The sequence below is a fragment of the Bos mutus genome, chromosome 5 (genome assembly GCF_027580195.1).
Source record: "Bos mutus isolate GX-2022 chromosome 5, NWIPB_WYAK_1.1, whole genome shotgun sequence".
NCBI lineage: Eukaryota > Metazoa > Chordata > Mammalia > Artiodactyla > Bovidae > Bos > Bos mutus.
This window is the reverse complement of record NC_091621.1, coordinates 54,010,456-54,016,455: the sequence shown is the minus strand read 5'-3', so window position 1 is coordinate 54,016,455 and position 6,000 is coordinate 54,010,456.

Here is a 6,000-nt window from a genome sequence, read left to right as displayed (position 1 = left end):
ACAGATGGGATTAGGGTGTCCTTGTCTTTAATATTATATTATAAATGATGAACAACCTGTTCTAGGAGTATGAGATGCATCGACTCTTATTTTCTTTGGTTTGCTGTGCTTGTATTTGTATCATATCCTCAACTTGTAATCTGTTCACTGGAGTCTTTTTACACCACTTGTCCTTTTGTAAAGTTAGGTATCAGTTCAGTTCAGTCGCTCAGTCGTGTCCGACTCTTTGCGACCCCATGAATCGCAGCACGCCAGGCCTCCCTGTCCATCACCAACTCCTGGAGTCCACCCAAACTGACATCCATCGAGTCAGTGATGCCATCCAGCCATCTCATCCTCTGTCGTCCCCTTCTCCTCCTGCCCCCAATCCCTCCCAGCATCAGGGTCTTTGCCAATGAGTCAACTCTTCACATGAGGTGTCCAAAGTATTGGAGTTTCAGCTTTAGCATCATTCCTTCCGATGAACACCCAGGACTGATCTCCTTCAGAATGGACTGGTTGGATCTCCTTGCAGTCCAAGGGACTCTCAAGAGTCTTCTCCAACACCACAGTTCAAAAGCATCAATTCTTTGGCATTCAGCTTTCTTCACAGTCCAACTCACATCCATACATGACCACTGGAAAAACCATAGTCTTGATTAGATGGACCTTTGTTGACAAAGTAATGTCTCTGCTTTTGAATATGCTATCTAGATTGGTCATAACTTTCCTTCCAAGGAGTAAGCATCTTTTAATTTCATGGCTGCAGTCACCATCTGCAGTGATTTTGGAGCCCCCCAAAATAAAGTCAGCCACTGTTTCCACTGTTTCCCCATCTATTTGCCATGAAGTGATGGGACCAGATGCCATGATCTTCGTTTTCTGAATGTTGAGCTTTAAGCTAACTTTTTCACTCTCCTCTTTCACTTTCATCAAGAGGCTCTTTAGTTCTTCTTCACTTTCTGCCATAAGGGTGGTGTCATCTGCATATCTGAGGTTACTGATATTTCTCCCAGCAATCTTGATTCCAGCTTGTGCTTCATCCAGCCCAGCGTTTCTCATGATGTACTCTGCATAGAAGTTAAATAAGCAGGGTGACAACATACAGCCTTGACGTACTCCTTTTCCTATTTGGAACCAATCTGTTGCATAATTCAGTCTAAATAATTTAATTTGTGACTACAATGAGCCTACTTAACAGTCATAAACTTGAAGCTAACGAGTGAATGAGGGGCCCTGTATCAGAATTTCCTTCCATTCTTTCACAGGATCCCTTGCCTGTGGTCTTGATATCCAGTTATACAACATGACAAAGATAGCAAGTGATGACACTAGTTCAAGCGTTTATTAAATATTAGTTAACCTTGACTTCCTCTTAATTGTTTCAGTTTAAACTAAGTATAAATAGACATTGTAATTCTTTTCCCTCTCCGTCAGTCATTTTGGCAGCCTCTGATGTAAGTATTCACCACACCTTGTGAGACCAGTGGTTTAGGCTGTGTTGTTACCAAGTCCACATTACATCATTGCATTTGATTTCTCTGTTAGCCAACATCTTTCACACAAAAACTAGATAAAAAATCAAAAATAAAATGCTACAACATACTCAGTTTTATAGTTCTGTGTTCCAGCCAGCTGAATCATAATATGTGCTATTGGTCATTAAAAAAAGAGATAAATTTGGATGATCGTTGCAATCCTACAAGTTTAGGAAAAACAATGTGAAACATGTATTTCTAAGGTCACATAAAAGTTAGTACCTTCTGATTGCACAAATTGTTTTACTGGGAAATTTTGATAAAACACAAACTTGTTTAAATGTGTCGAACAATTTCGTAAGTATTTCTAAATTCTTTGATACAATTTCATGGTAAAATTTCCAAAATAATTTCATGGCATGGCTCCTTTTTTTAATGTCCTTGTCATCTTCATGAGAAGCTAAGAGGTTTGAAAGTAAAGCAGCAATAGAACAAACAAAAAAAGACAGAATGTAGGGATATAGGTAGTATTAAAACAGCTTCCCATTTCTATATTAAAACTAAATATAAAAACCTCCTGAGTATAGCTAGAGAAGAGTTTTGGATAAAAATAAATGGGCCCATCTTAACTAAGTTCTTTTTATCTGGGATATCTCTCCTCATACATGGGAATATTGGGCTTTGTTATCATGCAAACAAATATTCCCTTAGTGTGAAAACAGAGAACATAAGTTCTATGGGAAGTCAGGAGCCTATTATACAGAGTGAAGTAAGCCAGAAAGAAAAACACCAATACAGTATACTAATGCATATATATGGAATTTAGAAAGATGGTAATGATAACCCTGTATGCGAAACAGCAAAAGAGACACAGATGTATAGAACAGTCTTTTGAACTCTGTGAGAGAGGGAAAGGGTGGGATGATTTGGGAGAATGGCATTGAAACATGTATATTATCATATGTGAAACGAATTGCCAGTCCAGGTTTAATGCATGATACAGGAGGCTCGGGGCTTGTGCACTGGGATGACCCAGAGGGATGGTATGGGGAGGGAGGTGGGTGGGGGGGGGTTCAGGATGGGGAACACATGTACATCTGGGGCGGATTCATGTCCATGTATGGCAAAACCAATACAATATTGTAAAGTAATTAGCCTCGAATTAAAATAAATGAATTTATGTTAAAAAAAAAAAGGAACGGATGTATCCAAACCAAGCATGGAAGCACAGAGGAGATGCTAAGCAATGCTGTTTTGCCACAGGCCTAACCAGTCCTACTTTAACTGTATCTTTTTGACTCTGAACAATTTTCTCATTCACTTGTTGATTCCCTAGAACAGATATTGACAAACTGTGATCCACAGACCATATGAAGCACGGTTGTTGGTTGGTCAGTCACTCACTCGTGTCCACCTCTCTGCGATCCTGTGGACTGTAGCCCACCAGGCTCCTCTTTCTGTGGGATTTTTCCAGACAAGAATACTGGAGTGGGTTGCCATTTCCTCCTCCAGGGGATCTTCCCGACCCAGGGATCAAACCCACGTTTCTGTGTCTCTGACATTGGCAGGTGCATTCTTTACCACTGGGAAGCCCATATATGCTGTACAGGCATATGAAGCATGCCACATATTTTTGTAGGTCTCAAGAGTGGAGAATAATAATGGTTCATGTTTGTGACATTTGTATAAACCTGACATTTCAGCCTCCATAAATAGTTTTATTGGAACACAGCAACACTCATTGGTTTATATATTGGTAATGTCCACTTTCATACTATAACTGCAGAAGTAAGTAGTTGTAGTACTCTATGGTCCAATACTGACTATCTGAGTCTTTGTGTATAAAGTTAGCCATCCATGTTTTAGAATTTTGTCTGACCTTTCTTGTTGGCTTAAACAAACTTTATTTTCTTAGGGAGACAGGAAGAGAATTATTATTTATAAAATACTTATTTGCTAATTTATTTCATCTAGTCCTAATAACAACCCTAATTGATAGACGTTAGTGCTGCATTTCATAGATGAATAAACTGATGTTCAGAGAGTTGAAGCAATTTACAAGATTGTGTAGGTACCTATAGATTTTAGAGCCAGGTCTTACATATATGCTTTACTGTATTATGTTATTTCCCATAAAAGTAGATTTGCCCAAGAAAGTAGATTTGTTGCTGCTGCTGCTGCTGCTGCTAAGTCACTTTAGTCGTGTCCGACTCTGTGCGACCCCATAGACGGCAGCCCACCAGGCTCCCCCGTCCCTGGGATTCTCCAGGCAAGAACACTGGAGTGGGTTGCCATTTCCTTCTCCAATGCATGAAAGCGAAAAGTGAAAGTGAAGTCGCTGAGTCGTGTCCAACCCTCAGGCAATCTAAAAGCAAAGATGAATAGAATTGTGGGACTGTGGGAAGGGAGTCAGCAGTTTAATGAGTAGTTTCAGAAAGACCAACTCTGATCTTATGACAGGAAGGTAGCTTCAGGTACATTTCATTATCCATGGATGCTTTCCCTATAGACCTCGTTTCTCCTAAGAGTGAAGACTCTTATCAGTAATTTATAATAAAGTGTCTTTCCATACTATCTGAATAAATCTTAATTATGTGAAAGAGTATGAACCTTAAGCCACATTCAACCAATCTTCCCTGTTTTCCCATATATGATTAAAGTAGCTTAATTTAAAAGTCACTCTGTTTGTCTTTTTAAATATCTACAGATAATATAGCAGTAGCTACAGTAAAGAGAATCTACTGAAGCAAGTTATATTTTGCCATTGATTGATCTCCAAAGGCATATTTCCTTTAGAAACTTGTCTTTGAAAATTTGCGGAAAAATTTATAGTGGTTTAAATGAAAGGAGCTAAAACATGAAAGATGAGGATTATGTCTTTATGTGGTGGCTGAACTGAACTGTAATATTGCTTAAAGATTAACCATCTCTCTGATTGATCCAAATCATCACAGCCAAATAGACATTCAGAGAAATGAACTAATACTTAACTAACTAAAAATAAATGCTGGCCATGTTGTAACCTATTCGTGTTTTTGCACGTTGATATGATCCAAATTTGATTTGGAAGAAATAAAATGTCTCTCTGTATTGCCATCAGTAGATTCCTTATCCTTACCATTATTTTTCTCAAACTGTTTTTTGGTCAACTTTCTCTCACTATTTTGCATTTCTTTCCCTGAAGAAAGAAATGTGCTAGTGCTGGTTATCTTTTGCTTACTGGCTTATTCCTGTTCCGTTTCCAGGCCTCCCCATGTACATATATTCCTGTTCCGTTTCCAGGCCTCCCCATATACAACCCACTGTGCCCTAACTCCTGTCCCACTGTATTATTCCTTAAGAAGCTAACTGTGCTGGAAGTAGCCACATTGATACAAGGGCATCTGGAAGCAGGACAAAAGCCTTAAATCTCAAAACTTTAAGGGGAAATTGTTCAAGGTCAGGTGGTAATCAGAGAGGCTGAGCTGGACACTATAAAGATGGAAGTTAGTTAGCCATCTGTATGTCTTCTTTGGAGAAATGTCTATTTAGTTCTTTGGCCCATTTTTTTGATTGGGTCATTTATTTTTCTGGAGTTGAGCTGTAGGAGTTGCTTGTATATTTTTGAGATTAGTTGTTTGTCAGTTACTTCATTTGCTATTATTTTCTCCCATTCTGAAGGCTGTCTTTTCACCTTGCTAATAGTTTCCTTTGATGTGCAGAAGCTTTTAAGGTTAATTAGGTCCCATTTGTTTATTTTTGCTTTTATTTCCAATATTCTGGGAGGTGGGTCATAGAGGATCCTGCTGTGATGTATGTCAGAGAGTGTTTTGCCTATGTTCTCCTCTAGGAGTTTTATAGTTTCTGGTCTTATGTTGAGATCTTTAATCCATTTTGAGTTTATTTTGGTGTATGGTGTTAGAAAGTGTTCATCGCCGCACTGTTTATAATAGCCAGGACATGGAAGCAAGCTAGATGTCCATCAGCAGATGAATGGATAAGAAAGCTGTGGTACATATACACAATGGAGTATTACTCAGCCATTAAAAAGAATACATTTGAATCAGTTCTAATGAGGTGGATGAAACTGGAGCCTATTATACAGAGTGAAGTGAGCCAGAAGGAAAAACACCAATACAGTATACTAATGCATATATATGGAATTTAGAAAGATGGTAACAATAACCCTGTGTATGAGACAGCAAAAGAGACACTGATGTATAGAACAGTCTTATGGACTCTGTGGGAGAGGGAGAGGGTGGGAAGATTTGGGAGAATGGCATTGAAACATGTAAAATATCGTGTATGAAACGAGATGCCAGTCCAGGTTCGATGCACGATACTGGATGCTTGGGGCTAGTGCACTGGGACGACCCAGAGGGATGGTATGGGGAGGGAGGAGGGAGGAGGGTTCAGGATGGGGAACACATGTATACCTGTGGCGGATTCATTTTGATATTTGGCAAAACTAATACAATTATGTAAAGTTTAAAAATAAAATAAAATAAAAAAAAAGGAAAAAAAAAAGATGGAAGTTATAAGGATGAAAGATTAGTCCCTGCAT